This window comes from Chiloscyllium plagiosum, unplaced genomic scaffold (genome assembly GCF_037043375.1).
Source record: "Chiloscyllium plagiosum isolate Xiang-an unplaced genomic scaffold, Cpla_swu_hap1 HiC_scaffold_25, whole genome shotgun sequence".
Classification (NCBI taxonomy): Eukaryota; Metazoa; Chordata; class Chondrichthyes; order Orectolobiformes; family Hemiscylliidae; genus Chiloscyllium; species Chiloscyllium plagiosum.
In genome coordinates, this window is record NW_028270163.1 from 33867817 (window position 1) to 33885591 (window position 17775).

The 17775-nt window shown below is 63.7% G+C and overlaps 1 protein-coding gene across 1 annotated transcript in view; it reads left to right on the forward strand.

Moving 5' to 3' along the window:
• The first annotated feature begins 1174 nt into the window (after positions 1 to 1174).
• The window catches only part of dus1l (dihydrouridine synthase 1-like (S. cerevisiae)), a 110089-nt gene continuing 93488 nt past the window's right edge, over positions 1175 to 17775 (forward strand). The window contains exon 1 of the mRNA XM_043714710.2: positions 1175 to 1263. The gene's annotated coding sequence lies outside the window, so the exon portion shown is untranslated. The remainder of the gene's footprint in view (positions 1264 to 17775) is intronic.

The following is a 17775-nucleotide window of genomic DNA, read 5'->3' on the forward strand; positions in this document are numbered from 1 at the left end:
GGCAGAAAATGCAATGTCGTTCTTTGAGCTTGCTCTAAGGCTCACTGGAACACTACAGAAGGCTTGTGATGGAAATATTGGCATGGAAACATGTGATATGCTGAAGTGACAGACAACTGGAAGCTCATAGTCATTTTTAAAAGTAAAATGTAGGTGTTCTGCAAACAGTCACCCAGTCTGCATTTCATCTCCCCAACAGAGAGGTGACCACACTGTGAACAATGGATGCAGTGGACTAGATTGAATGAAGTGCATGTAAATCACTGCTTCACCTAGGAGGTATGTTTTGGGCCTTGGATAGTGAACAGGGAGGAGGTAAACGTGGTGTTGAATCTTCTCCAATGAAAGGGAAGATGCTGTGGGTGTGGGGAGGTGTTAGGAATGGAGGAGGAATGAAAGAGTCACTGGACTAGAAATGTTAACTTGGCTTTCTCCCCACCGATGATACCAGACTTGCTGAATTTCTCCAGCAATATCTGCTTTTGTTTCAGAACTCCAGCACCTACAGTTCTTTGTTTTATTTTAGTGCATATTTTACAAGCTTCATTTATGCAGGAACAGGTCAGTCAATTTATCGAGTATGTAATTCAATTTGTCCTTCATCCTGAAACTGGTCATAATGACAGCTATTTATCACTTCATCGGGGACAGCGTGTGTCATAAAACTCTGCCCTGACAGCGACTGAATTAAAATTGAAAATTGACTTGCACCTGTAATCAAAGTAAAATACTGTGGATGATGGAAAACTGAAATAAAAGCAGATTTGTTGGAGAAACTGAAGAGTCATAATTTTTATTCTGGTTTTAAAATTATGAAAAATGTTGCAAGTGCAGAGACATTTGCATCACTAATTGTAGCCTAATATCCTCCCATATCTATGAACTTGATAATATCAAGTTGTATCACAGACTTAAAAGAAATTATTTTGCTCGTACAACTGAGTTTGGCCTGAGTTATTGACATTCAAATATGCAAAGGATACCGATGGTGATCCACAATTCCTACAGTAAATATTCCAAGGGATGGAGAGGAAATTAAAATCCCAGTTTAATAAATGAATAATCTTTTGGTGATATTGGCTGTCTTTGGATGAGCAGTTCCAAGTCAGTCCGTGTAGTTCCCGGCGTGGCCACTGGTGGTGCTGTAGGCGCCGGACGGAATGTGATGAGGGGGCTTTGGTTTCCAGTCGGAACCGTGAAGCTGAGGGACCGGGCGGCGGACAGTGTTCAGCAGCGGATCCGAAGCCAGGAGCAGGTGAAAAGGTAAGGAGGGAGGAAAAGAAAGAACGAAACTAACAGGATCGAGCGGGATAAAGAATTCCAGAGAGAAAGGCAGTTCAATAATACCAGGCGGCGTGGGGGGAGGAGAGGTGGAAACGTAAAGGGAGGGAGGCGGCAAGAAAGTCTGGCATTGAGGTGGCGCCTAGCTTTCGCGGTGTCCCAAAGTCCCTAAATGACAAAAAGTACTTTTATTACATTAAAAGTGTTGTCACTATTATAATCCAGAAAATATAGCAGCTATTTGTGCACATCAAGATCCCACACCCAACAATGTGATCTTGACCATATTATTGTTTACTGGTGATGATGGTGGGGGAGTAAATACTGGTCAGGGTGCTGGGAGAACTCATCTGCTCTTTGAAAAACGACACGTGGGAAGGAAAGGTTGGAAAGTGCCTTATGGCTCACTATCAGTTCGGACAGTGCATCTCCCTTGTTGCTGTGTCAGGAATAGGGGACTTGAATTCTCAATCATTGGATTGGAAGAAGTGGATGTTCTGACTAGAGGGAGGGAGAGATAGTGAAAGGGAGAGATGAGAAGGAACGTGAGGAAAATGTCAGAAAAAGATATGTTGAAAGTTTTCAAAATAATGATGCTCACCCACTCCCAATTGTCTTGATCGACTGGCCCTGTGCTTTCTGTTTCATTTAAGTGAACAAAATCTTAACCGATATAACTGGAGCACTGTAGAAAGCTCTATGCCCAAACTATTTAGAAGGCATTAGGTAATTGGTTATACAGTATGATTTTGTTAATAAAGTGCAGATGTAAACTATAATTTTTCCCTGAATATTGTTGGGGGGAACAAAACAGAAACTGAGAGAGAAGGTCAGCATGACTGTCAGCATCTGGAGAGAAATCAGAATTAACGTTTCAGGTCCAGTGACCCTTCCTCAGAATTGTTTGGGGGAAGCTGAGATGCTCAATTTAAGGTTTTTTTTCAAAATAAATGGATGTCTTCCATTCATTGATGCTTAAGTGGAAATGGCAGTTGTATTATCACCACAAGGTCAGAATAGAATTGTTATACAAGCTTGTGACAATATGTGAAGTTTTATCACAAGTCAGGATCGAGGGAGAGACTAATAAAGTTTAATATGGAATTGGATAAGGGAAATTTCACATTGCAGTTGACAGCTCCAGCTGAAGGGCTATCCAGGGACAATTAATGATGTGATCGATATATATTTGGACTCATAACGTCATGTACCAATTAATTTGTTTTAAGTGTGGCAAACGTTTGCGCAATTGACAAGTTCCTTGACTGAAAAAGGTGCCAGTTTGCATGTATCTGTGACAAAATTGCTTTTAGTGTTATTAAATCAAAAATTATAATATGATTTGTTTATTCAGCAATTTGCATTAAAGAAAAAATACAGTTGTAAATAATCCATTCTACATCAATAATTATTTGTAGAAATGGCAAGTACAAAAGGAAATTGAAGTATGAAAGGAAACTGGCTGCCTATTCTTAAAATGTTTCTGAACTGTTCCTCCAATTTATTTGAAAACCTAATTAATGTAGAATGCTTCCTGAGTAAATAATTCAACTGAAAATTCCTTGCAATGTTATCATGTATTGGTAATTATTAACTTGAAAAGCCTTGACATTTCGCAGTGTATTCATCTTGTTTGAGCAGTAAAAAGAAAAGAATCTTTGTCATATCTAGAAACAGCCATAGTGTGAAATTGAACCTTTTTGCATTAAATTTGGACCATTTCAGTGTGCTTTTAGATTAGATTAGATTAGATTAGATGACTTACAGTGTGGAAACAGGCCCTTCGGCCCAACAAGTCCACACCGACCCGCCGAAGCATATACCACCCAGACCCATACTCCTACATTTACCCCTTCACCTAACACTACGGGCAATTTAGCATGGCTAATTCACCTAACCTGCAAATTTTTGGATTGTGGGAGGAAACTGGAGCACCCAGAGGAAACCCACGCAGACACGGGGAGAATGTGCAAACTCCACACAGAGAGTCGCCTGAGGCGGGAGTTGAACCCGGGTCTCTGGCGCTGTGAGGCAGCAGTGCTAACCACTGTGCCACCGTGCCGCCCACGGGAGGAAACCGGAGTACCCAGAGGAAACCCACACAGACACGGGGAGAATGTGCAAACTCCACACAGACAGTCTGAGGCTGGAATCGAACCCGGGACCCTGGTGCTTTGAGGCAGCAATGCTAACCACTGAGCCACCGTGCTGCCCCTTTCGACCATTACTTAATTACCTTTTGACAACTCCAATTTCCATACTAGAAAGCTCCCACCCTCCCTCTCCCACACACGCTCCCCCGCATTCTCCCACCCTCCCTCTCCCACACACACTCCCCCGCATTCGAAATAGCTGGTTGTGTGTGTGTAAAATGAGGGGAGAGTGTAGGGGTGTGGTTGTGTATGTGGGGGAGCGGGAGGGAGTGTGTGTGGGTGTGCATGTGTGGAGGAGGGAGGGAGGGGGAGAGTGTGGGGGAGCATGTGTGGGAGAGGGAAGGTGGGAGAATGCGGGGGAGCATGTGTGGGAGGGTGGGAGAATGTGGTAGAGGGAGAGTGGGAGAATGTGGGGGAGCGTGTGTGGGAGAGAGAGAGGGTGGGAGAATGCGGGGGAGCGTGTGTGGGAGAGGGAGGGTGGGAGAATGCGGGGGAGCGTGTGTGGGAGAGGGAGGGTGGGAGAATGCGGGGGAGCGAGTGTGGGAGAGGGAGGGTGGGAGAATGCGGGGGAGCGTGTGTGGGAGAGGGAGGGTGGGAGAATGCGGGGGAGCGAGTGTGGGAGAGGGAGGGTGGGAGAATGCAGGGGAACGTGCGGGAGAGGGAGGGTGGGAGAATGCGGGGGAGCGTGTGTGGGAGAGGGAGGGTGGGAGAATGCGGGGGAGCGTGTGTGGGAGAGGGAGGGTGGGAGAATGCGGGAGAGGGAGGGTGGGAGAATGCGGGGGAGCGTGTGTGGGAGAGGGAGGGTGGGAGAATGCGAGGGAGCGTGTGTGGGAGAGGGAGGGTGGGAGAATGCGAGGGAGCATGTGTGGGAGAGGGAGGGTGGAAGAATGCGAGGGAGCGTGTGTGGGAGAGGGAGGGTGGGAGAATGCGGGGGAGCGTGTGTGGGAGAGGGAGGGTGGGAGAATGCGGGAGAGGGAGGGTGGGAGAATGCGGGGAGCGTGTGTGGGAGAGGGAGGGTGGGAGAGGGCGGGGGAGCGTGTTTGGGAGAGGGAGGGTGGGAGAATGCGGGGGAGCGTGTGTGGGAGAGGGAGGGGGACCGTGTGTGGGGGGGGAGGGAGGGGGGAGCGTGTGTGGGAGAGGGAGGGGGGAGCGTGTGTGGGAGAGGGAGGGGGGAGCGTGTGTGGGAGAGGGAGGGGGAGCGTGTGTGGGAGAGGGAGGGGGGAGCGTGTGTGGGAGAGGGAGGGGGGAGCGTGTGTGGGAGAGGGAGGGGGGAGCGTGTGTGTGGGAGAGGGAGGGGGGAGCGTGTGTGTGGGAGAGGGAGGGGGGAGCGTGTGTGTGGGAGAGGGAGGGGGGAGCGTGTGTGTGGGAGAGGGAGGGGGGAGCGTGTGTGTGGGAGAGGGAGGGGGGAGCGTGTGTGTGGGAGAGGGAGGGGGGAGCGTGTGTGTGGGAGAGGGAGGGGGGAGCGTGTGTGTGGGAGAGGGAGGGGGGAGCGTGTGTGTGGGAGAGGGAGGGGGGAGCGTGTGTGTGGGAGAGGGAGGGGGGAGCGTGTGTGTGGGAGAGGGAGGGGGGAGCGTGTGTGTGGGAGAGGGAGGGGGGAGCGTGTGTGTGGGAGAGGGAGGGGGGAGCGTGTGTGTGGGAGAGGGAGGGGGGAGCGTGTGTGTGGGAGAGGGAGGGGGGAGCGTGTGTGTGGGAGAGGGAGGGGGGAGCGTGTGTGTGGGAGAGGGAGGGGGGAGCGTGTGTGTGGGAGAGGGAGGGGGGAGCGTGTGTGTGGGAGAGGGAGGGGGGAGCGTGTGTGTGGGAGAGGGAGGGGGGAGCGTGTGTGTGGGAGAGGGAGGGGGGAGCGTGTGTGTGGGAGAGGGAGGGGGGAGCGTGTGTGTGGGAGAGGGCGGCGGAGCGGGCGGGGGAGCGTGTGTGGGAGCGGGCGGGGGAGCGTGTGTGGGAGAGGGAGATGGAAGGGGGAGGGGGCATGGGAGCACGTGTGGGAGAGGGAGGGGGGAGCGTGTGTGGGAGGGGGAGAGGGCGGGGGACCGTGTGTGGGAGAGGGAGGGGGGAGAAGGCAGTGGAGTGTGTGTGGGAGAGCGAGGGGGGAGAGGGCGGGAGAGCGTGTGTGGGAGAGCGAGGGGGGAGAGGGCGGGAGAGCGTGTGTGGGAGAGCGAGGGGTGAGAGGGCAGGGGAGCGTGTGTGGGTGAGGGAGGGGGGCGAGGGTGGGGGAGCGTGTGTGGGAGAGGGTGGGGGAGCGTGTGTGGGAGAGGGAGGGGGAGAGCGTATGTGGGAGAGGGAGGGGGAAGCATGTGTGGGAGAGGGAGGGGGGAGAGGGCGGGGGAGCGTATGTGGGAGAGGGAGGGGGAGCGTGTGTGGGAGAGGGAGGGCGGTGAGTGCGGTGGAGTGTGTGTGGGAGAGGGAGGGGGGAGCATGTGCGAGAAGGAGGGAGGAGAGTGCCGGGAAGCGTGTGTGGGAGAGGGAGGGGGAGTGTGTGTGGGAGAGGGCGGGGGACCGTGTGTGGGAGAGGGAGGGGGGACCGTGTGTGGGAGAGGGAGGGGGGACCGTGTGTGGGAGAGGGAGGGGGGAGAGGGCGGTTGAGTGTGTTTGGGAGAGCGAGGGGGGGGGAAGCGTGTGTGGGAGAGGAGGGGGGAGCGTGTGTGGGAGAGGGAGGGGGGAGCGTGTGTGGGAGAGGGAGGGGGGAGCGTGTGTGGGAGAGGGAGGGGGAGAGGGTGGGCGAGCGGGCGGGGGAGCGTGTGTGGGAGAGGGCGGGGGAGCGTGTGGGAGAGAGGGAGGGGGGAGAGGGCAGGGGAGCGTGTGTGGGAGGGGCAGATGGAAGGGGGAGGGGGCATGGGAGCACGTGTGGGAGAGGGAGGGGGGAGCGTGTGTGGGAGAGGGAGGGGGAGAGGGCGGGGGACCGTGTGTGGGAGAGGGAGGGGAGAGAAGGCAGTGGAGTGTGTGTGGGAGAGCGAGGGGGGAGAGGGCGGTGGAGGGGGGAGAGGGCGGGGGAGCGTGTGTGGGAGAGGGAGGGGGGAGAGGGCGGGAGAGGGTGTGTGGGAGAGGGAGGGGGGAGCGTGTGTTGGAGAGGGAGGGGAGAGAGGGCCGGGGGGCGTGTGTGGGAGAGGGAGGGGGAAGCGTGTGTGGGAGAGGGAAGGGGGAGAGGGCGGGGGAGCGTGTGTGGGAGAGGGAGGGGGGAGAGTGCCGGGAAGCGCGTGTGGGAGAGGGAGGGGGACCGTGTGTGGGAGAGGGAAGGGGGAGAGGGCCGGGGTGCGTGTGTGGGAGAGGGAGGGGGAAGCGTGTGTGGGAGAGGGAAGGGGGAGAGGGAGGGGGGAGCGTGTGTGGGAGAGGGAGGGGGGAGAGTGCCGGGAAGCGCGTGTGGGAGAGGGAGGGGGACCGTGTGTGGGGGGGGGGGGGGAGAGGGAGGGGGGAGCGTGTGTGGGAGAGGGAGGGGGGAGCGTGTGTGGGAGAGGGAGGGGGGAGAGGGAGGGGGGAGAGGGAGGGGGGAGCGTGTGTGGGAGAGGGAGGGGGGAGCGTGTGTGGGAGAGGGAGGGGGGAGCGTGTGTGGGAGAGGGAGGGGGGAGCGTGTGTGGGAGAGGGAGGGGGGAGCGTGTGTGGGAGAGGGAGGGGGGAGCGTGTGTGGGAGAGGGAGGGGGGAGCGTGTGTGGGAGAGGGAGGGGGGAGCGTGTGTGGGAGAGGGAGGGGGGAGCGTGTGTGGGAGAGGGAGGGGGGAGCGTGTGTGGGAGAGGGAGGGGGGAGCGTGTGTGGGAGAGGGAGGGGGGAGCGTGTGTGGGAGAGGGAGGGGGGAGCGTGTGTGGGAGAGGGAGGGGGGAGCGTGTGTTGGAGATGGAGGGGAGAGAGGACCGGGGGGCGTGTGTGGGAGAGGGAGGGGGAAGCGTGTGTGGGAGAGGGAAGGGGGAGAGGGCCGGGGTGCGTGTGTGGGAGAGGGAGGGGGAAGCGTGTGTGGGAGAGGGAGGGGGGAGAGGGCGGTGGAGCGTGTGTGGGAGAGCGAGGGGGGAGAGGGTAGTGGAAGGGGGAGAGGGCGGGGGAGCGTGTGGGAGAGGGAGGGGGAGCGTGTGTGGGAGAGGGAGGGGGGAGCGTGTGTGGGAGAGGGAGGGGGGAGCGTGTGTGGGAGAGGGAGGGGGGAGCGTGTGTGGGAGAGGGAGGGGGGAGCGTGTGTGGGAGAGGGAGGGGGGAGCGTGTGTGGGAGAGGGAGGGGGGAGCGTGTGTGGGAGAGGGAGGGGGGAGCGTGTGGGGGAGAGGGAGGGGGGAGCGTGTGGGGGAGAGGGAGGGGGGAGCGTGTGGGGGAGAGGGAGGGGGGAGCGTGTGTGGGAGAGGGAGGGGGAAGCGTGTGTGGGAGAGGGAGGGGGGAGCGTGTGTGGGAGAGGGAGGGGGGAGCGTGTGTGGGAGAGGGAGGGGGGAGCGTGTGTGGGAGAGGGAGGGCGGAGCGTGTGTGGGAGAGGGCGGGGGGGCGTGTGTGGGAGAGGGGGGAGCGTGTGTGGGAGAGGGAGGGGGGAGCGTGTGTGGGAGAGGGAGGGGGGAGCGTGTGTGGGAGAGGGAGGTGGGAGCGTGTGTGGGAGAGAGAGGGGGGAGCGTGTGTGGGAGAGGGAGGGGGGAGCGTGTGTGGGAGAGGGAGGGGGGAGCGTGTGTGGGAGAGGGAGGGGGGAGCGTGTGGGGGAGAGGGAGGTGGGAGCGTGTGTGGGAGAGAGAGGGGGGAGCGTGTGTGGGAGAGGGAGGGGGGAGCGTGTGTGGGAGAGGGAGGGGGGAGCGTGTGTGGGAGAGGGAGGGGGGAGCGTGTGTGGGAGAGGGAGGGGGGAGCGTGTGTGGGAGAGGGAGGGGGGAGCGTGTGTGGGAGAGGGAGGGGGGAGCGTGTGTGGGAGAGGGAGGGGGGAGCGTGTGTGGGAGAGGGAGGGGGGAGCGTGTGTGGGAGAGGGAGGGGGGAGCGTGTGTGGGAGAGGGAGGGGGGAGCGTGTGTGGGAGAGGGAGGGGGGAGCGTGTGTGGGAGAGGGAGGGGGGAGCGTGTGTGGGAGAGGGAGGGGGAGCGTGTGTGGGAGAGGGAGGGGGGAGCGTGTGTGGGAGAGGGAGGGGGGAGCGTGTGTGGGAGAGGGAGGGGGGAGCGTGTGTGGGAGAGGGAGGGGGGAGCGTGTGTGGGAGAGGGAGGGGGGAGCGTGTGTGGGAGAGGGAGGGGGGAGCGTGTGTGGGAGAGGGAGGGGGTAGCGTGTGTGGGAGAGGGAGGGGGGAGCGTGTGTGGGAGAGGGAGGGGGAAGCGTGTGTGGGAGAGGGAGGGCGGAGCGTGTGTGGGAGAGGGAGGGCGGAGCGTGTGTGGGAGAGGGAGGGCGGAGCGTGTGTGGGAGAGGGAGGGCGGAGCGTGTGTGGGAGAGGGCGAGGGGGCGGGGGGGCGTGTGTGGGAGAGGGAGGGGGGAGCGTGTGTGGGAGAGGGAGGGGGGAGCGTGTGTGGGAGAGGGAGGGGGGAGGGTGTGTGGGAGAGGGAGGGGGGAGGGTGTGTGGGAGAGGGAGGGGGGAGGGTGTGTGGGAGAGGGAGGGGGGAGGGTGTGTGGGAGAGGGAGGGGGGAGGGTGTGTGGGAGAGAGAGGGGGGAGGGTGTGTGGGAGAGGGAGCGGTGAGGGTGTGTGGGAGAGGGAGGGGGGAGCGTGTGGGGGAGAGGGAGGGGGGAGCGTGTGTGGGAGAGGGAGGGGGGAGCGTGTGTGGGAGAGGGAAGGGGGAGAGGGCCGGGGTGCGTGTGTGGGAGAGGGAGGGGGAGCGTATGTGGGAGAGGGAGGGGGAAGCGTGTGTGGGAGAGGGAAGGGGGAGCGTGTGTGGGAGAGGGAGGGGGGAGCGTGTGTGGGAGAGGGAGGGGGGAGCGTGTGTGGGAGAGGGAGGGGGGAGCGTGTGTGGGAGAGGGAGGGGGGAGCGTGTGTGGGAGAGGGAGGGGGGAGCGTGTGTGGGAGAGGGAGGGGGGAGCGTGTGTGGGAGAGGGAGGGGGGAGCGTGTGTGGGAGAGGGAGGGGGGAGCGTGTGTGGGAGAGGGAGGGGGAAGCGTGTGTGGGAGAGGGAGGGGGGAGCGTGTGTTGGAGATGGAGGGGAGAGAGGACCGGGGGTCGTGTGTGGGAGAGGGAGGGGGAGCGTGTGTGGGAGAGGGAGGGGGGAGCGTGTGTGGGAGAGGGCGAGACGGCGGGGGGGCGTGTGTGGGAGAGGGGGGAGCGTGTGGGGGAGAGGGAGGGGGGAGCGTGTGTGGGAGGGGGAGGGGGGAACGTGTGTGGGAGAGGGAGGGGGGAGCGTGTGTGGGAGAGGGAGGGGGGAGCGTGTGTGGGAGAGGGAGGGGGGAGGGTGTGTGGGAGAGGGAGGGGGGAGGGTGTGTGGGAGAGGGAGGGGGGAGGGTGTGTGGGAGAGGGAGGGGGGAGGGTGTGTGGGAGAGGGAGGGGGGAGGGTGTGTGGGAGAGGGAGGGGGGAGGGTGTGTGGGAGAGGGAGGGGGGAGGGTGTGTGGGAGAGGGAGGGGGGAGGGTGTGTGGGAGAGGGAGGGGGGAGGGTGTGTGGGAGAGGGAGGGGGGAGGGTGTGTGGGAGAGGGAGGGGGGAGGGTGTGTGGGAGAGGGAGAGGGGAGGGTGTGTGGGAGAGGGAGTGGGGAGGGTGTGTGGGAGAGGGAGGGGGGAAGGTGTGTGGGAGAGGGAGGGGGGAGGGTGTGTGGGAGAGGGAGGGGGGAGGGTGTGTGGGAGAGGGAGGGGGGAGGGTGTGTGGGAGAGGGAGGGGGGAGGGTGTGTGGGAGAGGGAGGGGGGAGGGTGTGTGGGAGAGGGAGGGGGGAGGGTGTGTGGGAGAGGGAGGGGGGAGCGTGTGTGGGAGAGGGAGGGGGGAGCGTGTGTGGGAGAGGGAGGGGGGAGCGTGTGTGGGAGAGGGTTGGTGGGAGAATGCGAGGGAGCGTGTGTGGGAGAGGGAGGGTGGGAGAATGCGAGGGAGCGTGTGTGGGAGAAGGAGTGGGGGAGAGGGCAGGGGAGCGTGTGTGGGTGAAGGAGTGGGGGAGAGGGCAGGGGAGCGTGTGTGGGAGGGGGAGATGGAGGGGGGAGGGGGCAGGGGAGCACGTGTGGGAGAGGGAGGGGGAGAGGGCGGGGGACCGTGTGTGGGAGAGGGAGGGGGGAGAGGGCTGTCGAGCATGTGTGGGAGAGCGCCGGTGGAGGGGGGAGAGGGCGGGGAAGCGTGTGTGGGACATGGAGGGGTTGCGTGTGTAGGAGAGGGAGGGGGAGCGTGTGTGGGAGACGGCGGGGGAGCGTGTGTTGGGGGGGAGGGAGAGTGCCGTGGAACGTGTGGGAGAGATGGAAGGAGAGAGTGCGGGGGAACGTGTGTGTGTTTGAGGGAAGCAGAGTCGGGTGTGTGTGAGGGGGAGGGAGGGAGAATGGGGTGTGAGAGGGTGGGAGAGTGGGTGAGAGGGTGGGAGAGTGGGTGGTGTGTGTGTGAGGGTGGGAGAGTGGGTGGTGTGTGTGTGAGGGAGGAAGAGTGGGTGGTGTGTGTGTGAGGGAGGAAGAGTGGGTGGTGTGTGTGTGAGGGAGGAAGAGTGGGTGGTGTGTGTGTGAGGGAGGAAGAGTGGGTGGTGTGTGTGAGGGAGGAAGAGTGGGTGGTGTGTGTGTGTGAGGGAGGGAGAGTGGGTAGTGTGTGTGAGGGAGGGAGAGTGGGTGGTGTGTGTGTGAGGGAGGGAGAGTGGGGGGTATGTGTGAGGGAGGGAGAGTGGGGGGTGTGTGTGAGGGAGGGAGAGTGAGTGGGTGTGTGTGAGGGAGGGAGAGTGGGTGTTGTGTGTGAGGGAGGGAGAGTGGGTGTTGTGTGTGTGAGGGAGGGAGAGTGGGGCGTGTGTGTGAGGGAGGGAGAGTGGGTGGTGTGTGAGGGAGGGAGAGTGGGGGGTATGTGTGAGGGAGGGAGAGTGGGGGGTGTGTGTGAGGGAGGGAGAGTGAGTGGGTGTGTGTGAGGGAGGGAGAGTGGGTGTTGTGTGTGAGGGAGGGAGAGTGGGTGTTGTGTGTGTGAGGGAGGGAGAGTGGGGCGTGTGTGTGAGGGAGGGAGAGTGGGTGGTGTGTGAGGGAGGGAGAGTGGGGGGTGTGTGTGAGGGAGGGAGAGTGGGGGGTGTGTGTGAGGGAGGGAGAGTGGGGGGTGTGTGTGAGGGAGGGAGAGTGGGGGGTGTGTGTGAGGGAGGGAGAGTGGGGGGTGTGTGTGAGGGAGGGAGAGTGGGGCGTGTGTGTGAGGGAGGGAGAGTGGGTGTTGTGTGTGTGAGGGAGGGAGAGTGGGGCGTGTGTGTGAGGGAGGGAGAGTGGGGCGTGTGTGTGAGGGAGGGAGAGTGGGGGGTGTGTGTGGGAGGGAGAGTGGGGGTGTGTGTGGGAGGGAGAGTGGGGGTGTGTGTGGAGGGAGAGTGGGGATGTGTGTGTGAGGGTGAGTGGGGTGTGTGTGTGAGGGTGAGTGGGGTGTGTGTGTGAGGGTGAGTGGGGTGTGTGTGAGGGTGAGTGGGGTGTGTGTGAGGGTGAGTGGGGTGTGTGTGAGGGTGAGTGGGGTGTGTGTGTGGGAGGGAGAGTGGGGTGTGTGTGGGAGGGAGAGTGGGGTGTGTGTGTGGGAGCGAGAGTGGGGTGTGTGTGTGGGAGCGAGAGTGGGGGGTGTGTGCGTGGGAGCGAGAGTGGGGGGTGTGTGCGTGGGAGCGAGAGTGGGGGGTGTGTGCGTGGGAGCGAGAGTGGGGGGTGTGTGCGTGGGAGCGAGAGTGGGGGGTGTGTGCGTGGGAGCGAGAGTGGGGGGTGTGTGCGTGGGAGCGAGAGTGGGGGGTGTGTGCGTGGGAGCGAGAGTGGGGGGTGTGTGCGTGGGAGCGAGAGTGGGGGGTGTGTGCGTGGGAGCGAGAGTGGGGGGTGTGTGCGTGTGTGCGAGAGTGGGGGGGGTGTGCATGTGTGTGTGAGGGAGAGTGGAGTGTGTGTGTGAGGGAGAGTGGAGTGTGTGTGTGAGGGAGAGTGGAGTGTGTGTGAGGGAGAGTGGAGTGTGTGTGTGAGGGAGAGTGGGGTGTGTGTGTGAGGGAGAGTGGGGTGTCTGTGTGTGGGAGAGTGGGGTGTGTGTGTGTGAGGGAGAGTGGGGTGTGTGTGTGTGAGGGAGAGTGGGGTGTGTGTGTGAGGGAGATTGGGGTGTGTGTGTGAGGGAGAGTGGGGTGTGTGTGTGAGGGAGAGTGGGGTGTGTGTGTGAGGGAGAGTGGGGGTATGTGTGGGAGGGAGAGTGGGGGTGTGTGTGGGAGGGAGAGTGGGGGTGTGTGTGGGAGGGAGAGTGGGGTGTGTTTGTGAGGGAGAGTGGGGTGTGTGTGTGTGTGTGAGGGAGAGTGGGGTGTGTGTGTGTGTGAGGGAGAGTGGGGTGTGTGTGTGAGGGAGAGTGGGGTGTGTGTGTGAGGGAGAGTGGGGTGTGTGTGTGAGGGAGAGTGGGGTGTGTGTGTGAGGGAGAGTGGGGTGTGTGTGTGAGGGAGAGTGGGGTGTGTGTGTGAGGGAGAGTGGGGTGTGTGTGTGTGTGAGGGAGAGTGGGGTGTGTGTGTGAGGGAGAGTGGGGTGTGTGTGTGTCTGAGGGAGAGTGGGGTGTGTGTATGTGTCTGAGGGAGAGTGGGGTGTGTGTGTGTGTGAGGGAGAGTGGGGTGTGAGTGTGTGTGAGGGAGAGTGGGGTGTGTGTGTGTGTGAGGGAGAGTGGGGTGTGTGTGTGTGTGAGGGAGAGTGGGGTGTGTGTGTGTGTGAGGGAGAGTGGGGTGTGTGTGTGTGTGTGTGAGGGAGAGTGGGGTGTGTGTGTGTGTGAGGGAGAGTGGGGTGTGTGTGTGAGGGAGAGTGGGCTGTGTGTGTGTGTGTGAGGGAGAGTGGGGTGTGTGTGTGTCTGAGGGAGAGTGGGGTGTGTGTGTGTGTGAGGGAGAGTGGGGTGTGTGTGTGTGTGAGGGAGAGTGGGGTGTGTGTGTGTGTGAGGGAGAGTGGGGTGCGTGTGTGTGTGAGGGAGAGTGGGGTGTGTGTGTGTGTGAGGGAGAGTGGGGTGTGTGTGTGTGTGAGGGAGAGTGGGGTGTGTGTGTGTGTGAGGGAGAGTGGGGTGTGTGTGTGTGTGTGTGTGAGGGAGAGTGGGGTGTGTGTGTGTGTGAGGGAGAGTGGGGTGTGTGTGTGAGGGAGAGTGGGCTGTGTGTGTGTGTGTGTGTGAGGGAGAGTGGGGTGTGTGTGTGTGTGAGGGAGAGTGGGGTGTGTGTGTGAGGGAGAGTGGGCTGTGTGTGTGTGAGGGAGAGTGGGGTGTGTGTGTGTGTGTGTGAGGGAGAGTGGGGTGTGTGTGTGAGGGAGAGTGGGGTGTGTGTGGGAGAGGGAGGGGGAAGCGTGTGTGGGAGAGGGAAGGGGGAGAGGGCCGGGGTGCGTGTGTGGGAGAGGGAGGGGGGAGCGTGTGTGGGAGTGGGAGGGGGGAGCGTGTGTGGGAGTGGGAGGGGGGAGCGTGTGTGGGAGAGGGAGGGGGGAGCGTGTGTGGGAGAGGGAGGGGGGAGCGTGTGTGGGAGAGGGAGGGGGGAGAGGGCAGGGGGAGCGTGTGTGTGGGAGAGGGAGGGGGGAGCGTGTGTGGGAGAGGGAGGGGGGAGCGTGTGTGGGAGAGGGAGGGGGGAGCGTGTGTGGGAGAGGGAGGGGGGAGCGTGTGTGGGAGAGGGAGGGGGGAGCGTGTGTGGGAGAGGGCGGGGGGAGAGGGCAGGGGGAGCGTGTGTGTGGGAGAGGGAGGGGGGAGCGTGTGTGGGAGAGGGAGGGGGGAGCGTGTGTGGGAGAGGGAGGGGGGAGCGTGTGTGGGAGAGGGAGGGGGGAGCGTGTGTGGGAGAGGGAGGGGGGAGCGTGTGTGGGAGAGGGAGGGGGGGAGCGTGTGTGGGAGAGGGAGGGGGGGAGCGTGTGTGGGAGAGGGAGGGGGGGAGCGTGTGTGGGAGAGGGAGGGGGGAGCGTGTGTGGGAGAGGGCGGGGGAGCGTGTGTGGGAGAGGGAGGGGGGAGAGGGCAGGGGGAGCGTGTGTGTGGGAGAGGGAGGGGGGAGCGTGTGTGTGGGAGAGGGAGGGGGGAGCGTGTGTGGGAGAGGGAGGGGGGAGCGTGTGTGGGAGAGGGCGGGGGGGAGCGTGTGTGGGAGAGGGAGGGGGGAGAGGGCAGGGGGAGCGTGTGTGTGGGAGCGGGCGGGAGAGCGTGTGTGGGAGAGGGCGGGGGAGCGTGTGTGGGAGAGGGCGGGGGAGCGTGTGTGGGAGAGGGCGGGGGAGCGTGTGTGGGAGAGGGAGGGGGGAGCGTGTGTGGGAGAGGGAGGGGGGAGCGTGTGTGGGAGAGGGAGGGGGGAGCGTGTGTGGGAGAGGGAGGGGGGAGCGTGTGTGGGAGAGGGAGGGGGGAGCGTGTGTGGGAGAGGGCGGGGGAGCGTGTGTGGGAGAGGGAGGGGGGAGAGGGCAGGGGGAGCGTGTGTGTGGGAGCGGGCGGGGGAGCGTGTGTGGGAAAGGGCGGGGGAGCGTGTGTGGGAGAGGGAGGGGGGAGTGGGCAGGGGAGCGGTGTGTGGGAGAGGGCGGGGGGAGCGTGTGTGGGAGAGGGAGGGGGGAGAGGGCAGGGGGAGCGTGTGTGTGGGAGCGGGCGGGGGGAGCGTGTGTGGGAGCGGGCGGGGGAGCGTGTGTGGGAGAGGGCGGGGGGAGCGTGTGTGGGAGAGGGCGGGGGAGCGTGTGTGGGAGAGGGCGGGGGAGCGTGTGTGGGAGAGGGAGGGGGGAGCGTGTGTGGGAGAGGGAGGGGGGAGCGTGTGTGGGAGAGGGAGGGGGGAGCGTGTGTGGGAGAGGGAGGGGGGAGCGTGTGTGGGAGAGGGAGGGGGGAGCGTGTGTGGGAGAGGGCGGGGGAGCGTGTGTGGGAGAGGGAGGGGGGAGAGGGCAGGGGGAGCGTGTGTGTGGGAGCGGGCGGGGGAGCGTGTGTGGGAAAGGGCGGGGGAGCGTGTGTGGGAGAGGGAGGGGGGAGTGGGCAGGGGAGCGTGTGTGGGAGAGGGAGGGGGGAGCGTGTGTGGGAGAGGGAGGGGGGAGCGTGTGTGGGAGAGGGAGGGGGAGCGTGTGTGGGAGAGGGGGGGGGAGCGTGTGTGGGAGAGGGAGGGGGGAGCGTGTGTGGGAGAGGGAGGGGAGCGTGTGTGGGAGAGGGAGGGGGGGAGCGTGTGTGGGAGAGGGAGGGGGGAGCGTGTGTGGGAGAGGGAGGGGGGAGCGTGTGTGGGAGAGGGAGGGGGGAGCGTGTGTGGGAGAGGGAGGGGGGGAGCGTGTGTGGGAGAGGGAGGGGGGGAGCGTGTGTGGGAGAGGGAGGGGGGGAGCGTGTGTGGGAGAGGGAGGGGGAAGCGTGTGTGGGAGAGGGAGGCGGAGCGTGTGTGGGAGAGGGAGGGCGGAGCGTGTGTGGGAGAGGGAGGGCGGAGCGTGGTGTGGGGAGAGGGGCGAGGGGGCGGGGGGGGCGTGTGTGGAGAGGGAGGGGGGAGCGTGTGTGGGAGAGGGAGGGGGGGAGCGTGTGTGGGAGAGGGAGGGGGGAGGGTGTGTGGGAGAGGGAGGGGGGAGGGGTGTGTGGAGAGGGAGGGGGGAGGGTGTGTGGGAGAGGGAGGGGGGAGGGTGTGTGGGAGAGGGAGGGGGGAGGGTGTGTGGGAGAGAGAGGGGGGAGGGTGTGTGGGAGAGGGAGCGGTGAGGGTGTGTGGGAGAGGGAGGGGGGGAGCGTGTGGGGGAGAGGGAGGGGGGAGCGTGTGTGGGAGAGGGAGGGGGGAGCGTGTGTGGGAGAGGGAAGGGGGAGAGGGCCGGGGTGCGTGTGTGGGAGAGGGAGGGGGAGCGTATGTGGGAGAGGGAGGGGGAAGCGTGTGTGGGAGAGGGAAGGGGGAGCGTGTGTGGGAGAGGGAGGGGGGGAGCGTGTGTGGGAGAGGGAGGGGGGAGCGTGTGTGGGAGAGGGAGGGGGGAGCGTGTGTGGGAGAGGGAGGGGGGAGCGTGTGTGGGAGAGGGAGGGGGGAGCGTGTGTGGGAGAGGGAGGGGGGAGCGTGTGTGGGAGAGGGAGGGGGGAGCGTGTGTGGGAGAGGGAGGGGGGGGAGCGTGTGTGGGAGAGGGAGGGGGAAGCGTGTGTGGGAGAGGGAGGGGGGAGCGTGTGTTGGAGATGGAGGGGAGAGAGGACCGGGGGTCGTGTGTGGGAGAGGGAGGGGGAGCGTGTGTGGGAGAGGGAGGGGGGGGAGCGTGTGTGGGAGAGGGCGAGACGGCGGGGGGGCGTGTGTGGGAGAGGGGGGGAGCGTGTGGGGGAGAGGGAGGGGGGGAGCGTGTGTGGGAGGGGGAGGGGGGAACGTGTGTGGGAGAGGGAGGGGGGAGCGTGTGTGGGAGAGGGAGGGGGGGAGCGTGTGTGGGAGAGGGAGGGGGAGGGTGTGTGGGAGAGGGAGGGGGGAGGGTGTGTGGGAGAGGGAGGGGGGGAGGGTGTGTGGGAGAGGAGGGGGGAGGGTGTGTGGGAGAGGGAGGGGGGAGGGTGTGTGGGAGAGGGAGGGGGGAGGGTGTGGTGGGAGAGGGAGGGGGGAGGGTGTGTGGGAGAGGGAGGGGGGAGGGGTGTGTGGGAGAGGGAGGGGGGAGGGTGTGTGGGAGAGGGAGGGGGGAGGGTGTGTGGGAGAGGGAGGGGGGAGGGTGTGTGGGAGAGGGAGAGGGGAGGGTGTGTGGGAGAGGGAGTGGGGAGGGTGTGTGGGAGAGGGAGGGGGGGAAGGTGTGTGGGAGAGGAGGGGGGAGGGTGGTGTGGGAGAGGGAGGGGGAGGGTGTGTGGGAGAGGGAGGGGGGAGGGTGTGTGGGAGAGGGAGGGGGAGGGTGTGTGGGAGAGGGAGGGGGGAGGGTGTGTGGGGAGAGGGGAGGGGGGAGGGTGTGTGGGGAGAGGGAGGGGGGAGGGTGTGTGGGAGAGGGAGGGGGAGCGTGTGTGGAGAGGGAGGGGGGAGCGTGTGTGGGAGAGGGAGGGGGGAGCGTGTGTGGGAGAGGGTTGGTGGGAGAATGCGAGGGAGCGTGTGTGGGAGAGGGAGGGTGGGAGAATGCGAGGGAGCGTGTGTGGGAGAAGGAGTGGGGGAGAGGGCAGGGGAGCGTGTGTGGGTGAAGGAGTGGGGGAGAGGGCAGGGGAGCGTGTGTGGGAGGGGGAGATGGAGGGGGGAGGGGGCAGGGGAGCACGTGTGGGAGAGGGAGGGGGAGAGGGCGGGGGACCGTGTGTGGAGAGGGAGGGGGGAGAGGGCTGTCGAGCATGTGTGGGAGAGCGCCGGTGGAGGGGGGAGAGGGCGGGGAAGCGTGTGTGGGACATGGAGGGGTTGCGTGTGTAGGAGAGGGAGGGGGAGCGTGTGTGGGAGACGGCGGGGGGAGCGTGTGTTGGGGGGGAGGGAGAGTGCCGTGGAACGTTGTGGGAGAGATGGA